This window comes from Primulina tabacum, chromosome 9, assembly GCF_025594145.1.
Source record: "Primulina tabacum isolate GXHZ01 chromosome 9, ASM2559414v2, whole genome shotgun sequence".
Classification (NCBI taxonomy): Eukaryota; Viridiplantae; Streptophyta; class Magnoliopsida; order Lamiales; family Gesneriaceae; genus Primulina; species Primulina tabacum.
The window spans coordinates 36,108,047-36,121,321 of record NC_134558.1 but is presented as its reverse complement, the minus strand read 5'-3'; positions in this window follow the sequence as shown (position 1 = coordinate 36,121,321).

Genomic DNA, 13,275 nt, shown 5'->3' with positions numbered 1-13,275 from the left:
TTTTCCAGCAGACAAAAATCCAGCAGACAAAATCGAGCAGACAGAATCCAGCAGCAGAAGAGTTCAGTAGCGAGATTCTAGTAGATAGCTACTGGTTCTGCTCATGACTTGTAACTGAAGCATTTAACATGTAATAAAGGTTGTTAATGGACAGATTATGATCATTAATTGGAAGGCTAACAGTCAGATTTTGGCCTATAAATTGCACCCTCAATCTCTGAATTGATGTTACCAAAATCTTGAGTTATCACTTGAAATTAGAGCTAAGAGAGTGCATTTTTCGAAGCTGTAAAATCCAGTAGCGAGGCAAGCAGATTTCCAGACTTCAACCGAAAAACTCTAGCAAATTACGGTAAGTGGGCTTATGTATAAATATCTTGAAATCAGTTTGATAATTCTGTTATAAAGCATATTTTCTGTATGTTTAATTTCTGATATATGATTTTGAAGCACTGAAACTCCCTAGTGAACTAATGGTAGGAATATATATTCTGAACATTTCTGAATTCTGATTCTGATTCTGGCATCACCCCTTAGAGGAGAGAACATATAGGGGACTGATATCGGTTTAGCCATGAAATTCACTAACGTGCTCAGTGCTTACTAATTCTGATTTCTGTTCTGAAACATGTGATTTTTGAATTCTGATTTATGTTCTGAAAATAAGAGTTCTCTGCATATTACTGTTTTACTGTCCTGTTGAAAACAATTTCGAAAATTGAGAGTTATTCCCGCCCCTGCTTATTGAGTGACAATCATATAACTCACCCACCAAACCCATCTCAGATAAGAACGAGGAAGAAAAGTTAGAAGAAGAAGAGCAGATTCAATTCTGGGGCTGGTGAAGAAGACCGTTTTCTATTAGTTCTAGTTTATGTGTATTCCGCTGCATTTGTTAAGACGTTGTTATATTTCTGGTTTTACATTTCCGCTGTAAAACATTATTAATTGAGTTGTATCAGACATTGAATATTCAGTATTATGAATAAAAGACTGGTTTCTGAATTCTGTACTCTGAGGCTTGTTGTTTTCGAATGTAAATTTGAGAGCAACACCGGTGTCAACCAACCCCCGTCTCGGGGCGTGACATTGAAGTGGTATCAGAGCAAACCAGGTTTCATAATCTGGGGAGGAGGAACTAGAAATAATAAGTTCTAATAGACTTCTGAAAATAAGTTCTGAAAACTACTGTAATAGACTACTGAAAATAAACTACTGTAATAGACTACTGAAATGATAGACTGACTACGTACAGTTAGGAAAATCAGTAGGGAAACAAATCAGAATACAGTAGAGCTCTGAGTGTTTCAGCAGTATGTATAAAAAAAAAATTCAGTAGACCCAAAACCAGTAGCCCGAAACCAGAACAAGTAGATGGGAACCAGTAGATCTGAATGCAGAAGACTGGGTCACTAGACTCGGAATGCAGCAGACTGGTTCTAACAGTACTGGAAAGCAGCAGACAATGCTGGAAAAGCAGTAGACTGATTGCAGAAGCATCAGAATTGCAGTAGATAGTGTATTCCAGTAGGCGCATGCAGTAGACCTTGCAAATGGCATGGAAGTTGAGGTGTTTTTCGCGCAAACTTCAAACGGCCATAACTTTTGATCCAGGAGGAATTTTTACTATTAAAAGTAGGCGTTGGAAAGCTCTCGACGAGGAGAAACTAACCTAGAACCATTCGATCGTTTCTAGCACCGTCGACGAACCCCAAAATCCTTCATTTAGATAGGGATATCATCATTTCCGTAAAATTTTTCAACTTTTCGAAACTTTGAGAATTTTCATTTCCAAACGGTTTAGCATTTTTACACCAAACTTGGTACCATTCATGTTCTTGATGTGAAGGATTTTTAGTAAATTTTTCACGGAATTCTGAGACAGAAAATTTTTGAGATATTTCTTCTATTAAATGCATAGACAATACTGATTTTGTTCATCCCAGTATTCGTCTATAACTTGACCTGTGTTTTTGAGATCACTTCTGAACATTCTCTTCCATGTTTTGGATGTAGGAAATGGCTGAACAGAGTAGCTACATTAAAAGCTTAGAGAGGAAGTTAGATAAACTAAAAGAACATAACTACTGCCTAGAGCTGGACAAAGATGAATTAGAGCATCGAGCAGAACACTTCAGAAGTGATGTTCAACGTTATGCTCACTATCTGCATGAAGCAGAAGAGAGAAATAGGAAGACTCAAGAAGAGTTTGAGACCTCTCAAGAGATGTTGCTGAGTTCATCGAGTTACGTGATACATTAGTTGATAGATCCAAATACTTAAGGATCAAAATCACCAACTCGTGCACCAGCATAATCAGTATAGTGAACAGACTGATGCACAGATTCATGAGTTGCAGAGTACTGTTGAAGTTCTTAGTGACCAGAATGCAGTTCTGCATGGTCATATTGAACACCTACAAGTAGTAATAGCCAACCAAGACGAACCTGAGGAGGATCCCGAAGAAGAAGAAGAAATCGAAGATGATCTTATGGATTTGGGATTAGGAGAAGTGATAGATTAGAACATCAGTATTAGTTTTCTTTGTAATAACACTTGTTCCATTTGCATTTTTGTTCTAATTTTTGAAGTTCAGTTGTAATTGCACTTTTGTGGAAATCAATAAAATTTATTCTATCCATTGGTTTCATATTTAAATTTTGAGCAATTACTCTATCATCGTGCTTACCTTTGTGTAGTCTTATTCTGCCATCAACCTTAGATCTTTCGTATTGTAGGAAATGTATGGAAGACCAGTGAGAAACAACTGCAACCCTCGTTACAACAATCGTAACAACAACCGTAATAACGAAGATGCACAACAACCCCAACAGCAACCACCAGCAGTTGGCCTCAGTCAAGTGGACTTGATGGCTATAGCCACGATTGTGGCTACCACGCTACAAGGGTTAGTGAACCCTAATGCTAACCAGCCACCACCACCACCTCCAGCTCAGAATGGGACCAAGCAGCACTACGAGTCTCTCTGAAGAGCAAGAGTTCCAAACTTCGATGGAAGCTCCGATCCTGAGGTCGGGCAGAATTGGATGAAGGAGGTGGAGAATCATCTTCGACTACTTGAGGTTCCACAAGCGATCAAGGTAGATGTGATTACACATTTTCTTATGGATAGAGCAGCCAAATGGTGGGAAGGAGTCTCACCAGCTATGCGAGGAACGGGTCCTATCACCTGGCAAAGGTTCCGAGAGGCATTCCTGAGGCAGTACTTTCTGACAGCAGTTCGAGTGCAGAAACTGTCAGAATTTGAAAGCTTGGTTCAGGAACCAAATATGACAGTGGTGGAGTATTCATCCAAGTTCCACTCATTGGGAACTTACTCCCCAACCATCATGGGAGACGAGGCCTTGAAGATGCATCGCTTCAAGAAGGGATTGAACAGCCGTATTCAATCTGCCCTTGCCGTTATCGAGTCCAATAGTTTTGATGAATTGATGGGAGCCACCATCAGGGCTGAGAATGACATTAAGAGGCGTGAAGGTGAGAACAAACTCAAACGTCCTCAGCCAAGTCAAACCGGGCCAGCAATTCAAGAGGCCTAGGTTTCCAATCAATCAATTTACCAGTGCTCCATCCAAAGGAACCACTTCGTCTCAATCAAACAAAGAGGGAGTCAAGTGTCAAACTTGCGGATTCATACACACTGGTGAATGTCGTAGGAATTCTGGAGCGTGTTTCCGTTGTGGAAAGATGGACCATCGCATTGCTCAATGTCCTCTTCCAGATCCAAGGAATGGACCAGCAGGAAGAACAACTCCAAACAAGCATAAGGAGAACAAGCCAAATGCTCGAGTTTATGCTATCACTCAAGAAGAGGCGGACAACTCAAATGATGTCGTAGCTGGTACCATTCTAATCAATAATATACCTGCTTATGTGTTATTTGATTGTGGTGCTACGCATTCATTCATGTCTAAGAGATTTGCCAAGAAGTTAGGAGCTAAGCCTGATAACTTAGAAGAAACATATAGAGTAGCAACTCCTGCAAATCGAATTTTAGAAACTCGCACTCTATATCGGGATATTAGTGTTCTCATAGAAGATCAGAACTTCAAGGCAAATCCTAATTCAACTAAACATGGTGGAATTCAATGTAATTCTTGGAATTGATTGGTTAGCCAAGAATCATGCTTTAGTAGACTGTCATAGAAAGACGGTAACCATCCAAGCTCCACACCAAGAGAAACTTTTATTTCAAAGTAAGACAAAAGAACGAAAGACTCTTCTTTCTGCGTCTCAAACTTGGAAAGCCATGAAAAGTGGAGAAGAAGTTTACCTAGCTATGTTAAGTGAGGTAAAGAAAGAAACCACACTTACCTTAGAAAAGATTCCGGTAGTACAAGAATTTCCGGATGTATTTCCAAAGAACTCCCTGGCGAACTTCCCGACCGCGAGGTGGAATTTGAGATTAATTTAGTGCCAAATGCTACACCAATCTCAAAAGCACCATACCGAATGGCTCCGGCAGAGTTGAAAGAACTCAAAGAGCAACTTCAAGAATTGTTGGATAAGAAGCAAATCCGACCAAGCGCATCTCCGTGGGGAGCTCCTGTCCTATTTGTAAAGAAGAAGGACGGAAGCATGAGGATGTGTATTGATTACAGATAGCTGAATAAGATCACAATCAAAAACAAGTATCCGCTTCCAAGGATAGATGACATGTTTGACCAACTCAAAGCAGCTTCAGTCTTTTCCAAGCTCGACTTAAGATCAGGCTACCACCAACTCAAGGTCAAGAAAGACGATATTTCGAAGACAGCATTCAGAACAAGCTATGGACACTATGAGTTCATGGTAATGCCATTTGGATTAACAAACGCTCCGACAGTATTCATGGATCTCATGAATAGGGTGTTCAAACCATTTCTTGACAAGTTTGTTGTGGTATTCATCGACGATATCCTGGTATACTCGCCAAGTGAGGAAGACCACAAAGAACATCTTCGTCTCACCCTCCAGACGCTGAGAGAAAAAGAACTTTACGCCAAGTTTAAGAAATGTGAATTCTGGCTAGAGAGCGTCGCATTCTTGGGACACATAATATCAGCAGCAGGAGTATCTGTGGACCCTAAGAAAGTAGATGCAATCTCAGATTGGCCTAGACCAAAGAATGTGACAGAAATTCGAAGCTTCTTGGGACTAGCAGACTATTATCGAAAATTTGTTGAAGGATTCTCTTCAATAGCAATACCCCTCACCAAACTCACACAGAAGAACTCTAAATTTCAATGGAGTGAAGATTGTGAGAAAAGCTTCGAGACTTTGAAGAGAAAGCTTACCTCTACGCCAGTGTTGGTATTGCCAACTGAAGGCAAAGACTTCACCATCTACAGTGATGCATCTAAAGAAGGTTTATGATGTGTACTCATGCAAGAGGGAAGGGTGATTGCATACGCGTCGAGGCAGTTGAAGCCGTATGAACAGAATTACCCAACACACGACCTCGAACTAGCTGCAGTGGTATTCGCACTAAAAATTTGGAGACATTATCTTTATGGAGCCAAGTGCGAGATTTTCACCGATCATCAAAGCCTCAAGTACTTGTTTACTCAGAAAGAGTTAAACATGAGGCAGAGGCGATTGATTGAACTCATGAAGGATTACGACTTGACGATAAGCTACCACCCAGGCAAAGACAACAATGTAGCAGATGCTTTAAGTCGAAAGAATATGAGTAAGGCAATCCTGACCTCACTTTCAGCACAACCATGTCTTTGAGAGACAATCAAGATAAGTCAGGATAGAGATTCCGCTTTGGTGAAACTAAAAGAGCAAGTTAAAGAAGGGAAATCACCAGATTTCGAGACACATAACAAAGGAATCTTGTGGATGAAAGGATGATTGTGCGTACCAAACATCGATAACCTTCGACAAGAAGTAATGTCTGAGGCACATAAGTCGAAATTTTCAGTCCATCCTGGCAGTACCAAGATGTACAGAGATTTGAAGAAAAATTTTTGGTGGAGTGGAATGAAGAAAGACGTGGCAATATTTGTTTCCAAGTGTCACGTGTGCCAGCAAGTCAAGGCAGAGCACCAAAGACCTGGAGGACTTCTGCAACCTCTAGAAATTCCAGAATGGAAATGGGAGCATTTTTCTATGGATTTCGTAGTGGGTTTACCAAAGACGAGACAAGGTCATGGCGGAATATGGGTAATCGTAGATAGACTCACAAAATCTGCGCATTTCTTACATGTCCGCATGAATTATAATTTGGACAAGCTAGCCACCTTGTACATGAACGAGATCGTGCGATTACATGGAGTACCAGCTAGCATACTATCAGACAGAGATCCTAGATTTACATTTCAATTTTGGAAGAGCTTTCAACAAGCTATGGGGAATAAGGTTACTCTTAGTACGACATATCACCCTCAGACCGATGGCCAAAATGAGAGGACAATTCAAACTCTAGAAGATATGCTGAGAGCATGTGCTCTAGATTTCAGTGGTAATTGGAGCGAACATCTGCCCTTAATTGAGTTCGCGTACAATAATAGTTATCACAGCAGTATTGAAATGGCACCATACGAAGCTCTGTATGGACGAAAGTGTCGATCGCCACTGTATTGGGATGAGGTAGGGGAAAAAGCCATTGTTGGACCCGAAATGATCCAAGAAACAGTGGATAAAGTCGCTTTGATCAAGGAGAGATTCAAAGCTGCACAAGATCGACAGAAAAGCTGGGCTGATCATAAAAGACGACCCGTGGAATTTGAAGTTGGAGAAAAGACATATGTGAAAGTGTCACCCATGAAGGGTGTAATCCGATTCAATAAGGCTGGGAAACTGAATCCCAGATACGTCGGACCATTTAAATTCTTGAGAAAGTGGGAACACTTACTTATAGATTAGCACTTCCACCCGACATGTCAAGAATTCACAATGTATTCCACGTTTCGCAGTTGAGGAGATATATTTTCGATCCTAGTCATATTCTTGAAGTTGGACCACTGTTGGTTGAGGGAAATTTAAATGAAGGACTGAAATATGAAGAGATTCCAATTCGAATTGTGGATAACAAAGACCAAGTACTGAGGCGACGAACTATTCCATATGTCAAAGTACAATGGTCCAACCATACCGAAAGAGAAGCTACTTGGGAGTTGGAAGAAAAGATGCGAGCACAATACCCTTATCTCTTTGAAGATCATGCATAGCCAAGTTTCGAGGACGAAACTTCTCATAAGGAGGGAGGCATGTGAGAACCTGAAATTCTAGTAGTAGCAGCAGCTAGCAAATTTCAGCAGAAGCTAACAATTCCAGCAGCAACTTAGATTTCAGAAGATGGTATTTTTCCAGCATTAGGGAGCCTGGTCTTGACTCTTCTGTGTGGTATTCATTCTTGTTCGGCTCTTGGAACTAAGCCCTAAAAGGACCGGTCTGAAAGTGCAAGATCCGATTCAGAGTGAATAGGCACTGCACCTGCTTACTACATGACATGGGTCTTCACTTGTTATCGCCTTCCTCCTTTCCTTCTTATACAACCCCATTTACCTCCATTTCATCCACGAAAGTACGATTGTTTGATTTCAAGTAGCACTTGTTGAATCCTTTATAGAAGGAGCTCTTTAAAAAGCACCAAAAAGATCTTATACATTAGTGAGTTCCCACTATGCAGGAAGCCCTTTTAGAAAAAGCACTAAAAAAAGTCAATCTTTCTCATCTAAGCTTGGCTTACCCTCTTTCTTTCCCTAAAATCCCTCCCCTTCTTTGCTGGGAGGAACTGATTATAGAACTGCTTGCAATTAGAGGGGAAGAAGTCACTGCCGTTATCACTGGCTATCTTGCTTGTTCACATTGAGAGAATGTATAGCTTGTACTTTAGTACCTGCTGGAAAGCGACTTGAGTGAATCTTACTGGCTTACTTTCAGGAGTTGGAATAGCAGACAAAATCCAGCAGACAGAATCCAGCAGCAGAAGAGTTCAGTAGCGAGATTCTAGCAGATAGCTACTGGTTCTGCTCTGGACTTGTAACTGAAGCATTTAACATGTAATAAAGGCTGTTAATGACAGATTATGGTCATTAATTGAAAGGCTAACAGTCAGATTTTGACCTATAAATTGCACTCTGAATCTCTGAATTGATGTTACCAAAATCTTGAGTTATCACTTGAAATTAGAGCTAAGAGAGTGCATTTTTCGAAGTTGTAAAATCCAGTAGCGAGGCAAGCAGATTTCCAGACTTCAACCGAAAAACTCTAGCAAATTACGGTAAGTGGGCTTATGTATAAATATCTTGAAATCAGTTTGATAATTCTGTTTTAAAGCATATTTTCTGTGTGTTTAATTTCTGATATATGATTTTGAAGCACTGAAACTCCCTAGTGAACTAATGGTAGGAATATATATTCTGAACATTTCTGAATTCTGATTCTGGCCTCACCCCTTAGAGGAGAGAACATATAGGGGACTGATATCGGTTTAGCCATGAAATTCACTAACGTGCTTAGTGCTTACTAATTCTGATTTCTGTTCTGAAACATGTGATTTTTGAATTCTGATTTATGTTCTGAAAATAAGAGTTCTCTGCATATTACTGTTTTACTGTCCTGTTGAAAACGATTTCGAAAATTGAGAGTTATTCCCGCCCCTGCTTATTGAGTGACAATCATATCACTCACCCACCAAACCCATCTCAGATAAGAACGAGGAAGAAAAGTTAGAAGAAGAAGAGCAGATTCAATTCTGGGGCTGGTGAAGAAGACCGTTTTCTATTAGTTCTAGTTTATGTGTATTCCGCTGCATTTGTTAAGACGTTGTTATATTTCTGATTTTACATTTCCGCTGTAAAACATAATTAATTGAGTTGTATCAGACATTGAATATTCAGTATTATGAATAAAAGACTGGTTTCTGAATTCTGTACTCTGAGGCTTGTTGTTTTCGAATGTAAATTTGAGAGCAACACCGGTGTCAACCAAACCCCGTCTCGGGGCGTGACATTAGCCATAATTTGAAGGGGAGTAACTATCTATCGGTAGAGTAACCATTATGTCCCGGCGTTGAAGTTAATGTCTCGGGCTTTGAAGGCGGCGTGCTTGGCATGCACACCTTCCATACAGTGCTTCAACGGGTACAATGCGATTGCTATAATTGCAGTTATTATGGTGTAGGATTTCGATCAAAGGTAAGGATTCATTGTAATTTCATAATATTCTTTTAATTAATAACAAACAATATCACGATAATATAATTTTGGAGTAAAGTATGAATTAGATTGATGAGAAATGACTTTTTGTGGTTGGTGCGTAATTTATTTGAAAACAACATGGACGCTAAACTAGAGTTTTGGAGATGAGATCACGACCATTAGCTTATGAATTGTTTGAGACTCTGTATTGCCAATTTACACACATTCTATTTCAAGACGTGTCTGCATTCAACGACGCAGGAGAAATCGATGAATCTTGTTAAGATTGAGATTTGGACTTAGAGTAGGTCTCTTGTGAGACGGTCTCACGAATCTCTATCCGTGAGACGGGTCAACCATACCGATATTCACAATAAGAAGTAATACTCTTAGCATAAAAAGAAATATTTTTTCATGGATAACTCGAATAAGATATCCGTTTCAATTAACAAATCTTACCTAATGGAACAACAAAAGATAGGAGACGTGTGAATATTCTCACCTTGTACATATTTGAACCGATCAGAAAAGGTTAAATAATATTATTCTTTTTCGTAATGATCCAACAATAATTAAATAAGAGGTGGGGATCGATGTGGGTCGCAGGTTTTATTAAATTTATTTAATAAAAAATAATTCGTATTCTGGAATCCTTTTGTTTGATTATAAAACAAAAAATAAAAATAAAAAGTGAATTGTGCGACGTATATACGAACCCCAGCCATGGAGAGTGAGATCGGATAATGGATTATGATTCAAAGACGTGGCTGCATTCTAACCAAATTCTGTTGGTGGGTAGGGGACGATATATTCAAATTAGCATCATGTGGAAAGATGAAATTTACTTAAATTCTAAATCTTTGGAACGAGATCCATCGAAATTTAAAAGATTTGAATCATGAAATTATCAACTATTATGATTTTTGATAAAATGATAAATGTACCGATTCTACGTCATCTAATAGCTTCAAATTATGTACAAACCGAAGATAATCACTTCTAAAATAATAGATTTTTTTTTTTTTTGGAGACAAAACATAAATTTAAAAGTTTTTATTTAAAAAAAAAGAAGAAAGAAATGTACATTAACCTGCAGATCAAAACCAAGATTCCCTCATTAACCCTAATCTTAATAATGTCTTGATAGGCCAAAGACACCATGTCCCACGCAAGTTCGTCAGAATATTTTTTAAAAACGGGATAAGCAGACACGCTACATCAAAATACTCTCGCGTGTGTTTTTTTAAAATAATTTTCAGATGTAAGGTTTTTTTACTAGTGGGATTTGATATGAGGGGTCTTCTCTTGCCTCTGATTTTTTAGTGTGATCAATTTTGGTCTAAATCTAAGCATTCAATTGTGATGCTAAAATAGCGAGGAATATTGCTCAAAGAAAAAGAAAAACCAAATTATAATTCATAGGGAGGCATGCAGCGACGAAAAACAAGCATCATATTAGGATAGGTATTTTTAGGTTAGAAATAAGGAGATGAGCTCCCGCCGATGGTAGAACATGGTTGATTTGCTAACCAACCATCTAGGAAACACCTGAACAAGGTGCTTCTTCCCAGTGATAGAACATAGCTGACCTGCCAACCAACCACTTGAGAAACACCTAAAATCTAGAGAAGTTTAGAAAGGGGCCGAAGATGAGTTCCGGAGAATTCCCTCTGGCGCTTAAATAATTTCAACTATAAAATAATAATGGATGAGCAGGGTCGGATGTTCCACCGGATCGAATCAATAATGTTGTTTAGGAAAATGAGCAAGGTAGATGGCTTCGATCGTGACCTGCAAACAATGAAAGAAACTCGTGAATGAGAGCCGGAGGGGTGTCCGGCGTGACCACTCCGATGCTTAAGTCAGCAGGTGTAAAAGAGGAACCTCTTTAGAGAAAATATTGCTGCTGGTATGAATAGGTGTGTGCACCTTGTGTTTAATGTAGAATGAACCTAATATTTATAGTAGGAGAAGTAATGATGATCTCGTTCTTCATGCTACCTACTAATTATAGTAGGGCGGTTGATCTGGTTGGTCAATAGCGGCGGGAGCTCACCTCCATATTTTTAACCAAAAAAAAATACCCACACCATTTTGTTAGTGAGCATCACTAATTTTTTTATTTTCATGTTATCTCTAAACTTTTCACATAGTAATTTATGTAATACCAAGAATATTGTACACAAAAGAATTTAATTATATACTTATAATGTGTAAGTAAGATCTCTATTATTTATACTCAATTAGGTGCACATTTAGCCTTTTATGTAGGCATAATTTCATAAAAATTCTTTAAGAACTTCTAATTATAAATCATGTGTCTATACATCAATTTTTACATTTGGTAAAAAGACCAAAATATTTTATTCAAATTGAAAAAAAAAAGAGAAAAATATTTTAATATCGATATAATAATTGTAAATACCAAAAAAACGATAAAAGAATGGATGTACATTTAACATTATTCAATTTAATTTCTTAGCAAACAAGAAAAATAAAATGCTCGAATTAAACATGGGAGATCATAACAAAAAAAAAAAAAAGACGAAAAACATGAAGGTCCCACGCCCATCCTTTGTACAAGTCGGCCAACACATGAGACCTCATCCTCGCGCCTGTATATGTCTTGAGGTCCCTGCCTCTGTCCAAGATTAATAATATATTTTATTAAAAAATTACGTCTCAGACGAGCATCGTTTATAATATATTAATTAATTATATTTATTTCAAATTACGTCTCCCGACAGTTTTGGAATGGAGCTTCCCCTGAATTAAAATATCACTACGATCCACAAAACCATTCATGGTCCATTCTTTAATATTTAATTATAATATGTTTTTATATATAACATAAGCTGATCGATAAAGGAATTTTGTTTTTAATGTTGGGAATAAAATTCAATGCATTAACAAAAAAATACTTGTGAGATCGTCTCATGAGTCTTACGAGTTAATTTGTTGAGACAAATCTCTAACCCAACTCAACTCATGAATTACTTTTACGTTAAGCATAACTTAGATCGATTCGTCTCATGAATATATATTAGAATATCATCTCATGAGAGACATTCTCTCAACGTTCCTTGATTTATCTTCTAAAATATTCCACAAAAATAATTAGGCCCCCAACATGATCATTATTATCCGAGGACACTCGTAGACTAGTAAGATTTCACTTGATTCGAACACTTTAATAAAAAATGTTCAATTTAAAATTTGTTACTCATGCTTATCTTTATGAATTAAGTGGAGTTTCTCACATCAAGATTAAAATATTAATCAATCCAGCTAGTAATATGTAACTTGCAGTACATAAATTCATGTGCTATGCACAAGCTTCCAACCTTACATTCTTTCAATTTCAAACCTTGTTTAGCTCTGATTTTTCCTTGATTTCAAAATTTCTCAATATTTAGACAAAATTTGTTGATGCTTGTGCTATTGATATTACATTGTAAATGTATTGAAGAAACAAACTGCCGTTGTGGTGTATCTTTTTGCCATATTAAATCGTCCCTGGTTTTCTCCTCGTTCTCGAATTGGACGCTTTGCCCTTAGATCGAATTTCAACTATCAACCACCATAACATCCTCCAATCTATCCTAAAAGAATAACCATTAACGCAGTGTTTGGTTTGGATGATTAGGTGAGTTTAGTTTTTATAACCCAGCTAATCACATGTTTGATATGTTTTTTATTTAACCAAGTCAATCCCTCCTATGAATGATTAGGTTATATTAGGTGTGATAAAATAATCACTCCTCACCCCATATGATTATTTATCTCACTTTTAATTCATCCTATTTTTCCAATTTTATCTTTCTCCTAAATCCAAACTCACAACCACTTCCCTCCACCGACCGCCGGACGACCACCCCACCGCCGGCCGACCACCGTCGCCCTCCGCCGACCGCCTCTGCCGACCGCCGCCAACCGTCGCCGACCCGCCGTCGCCGCTTCCGGCCGGCCGACCATCGTCGACCACATCCGCCATAAAACTGGAAGGACAATTTTGTCAATTAATCAAAAGATTATTATTTATCTCGTTCTTAACAATCATATCAAACATAATATTATTTTGTCATTATCTACTTCAATTATTCTTTTTATCATTTCTCTCTTA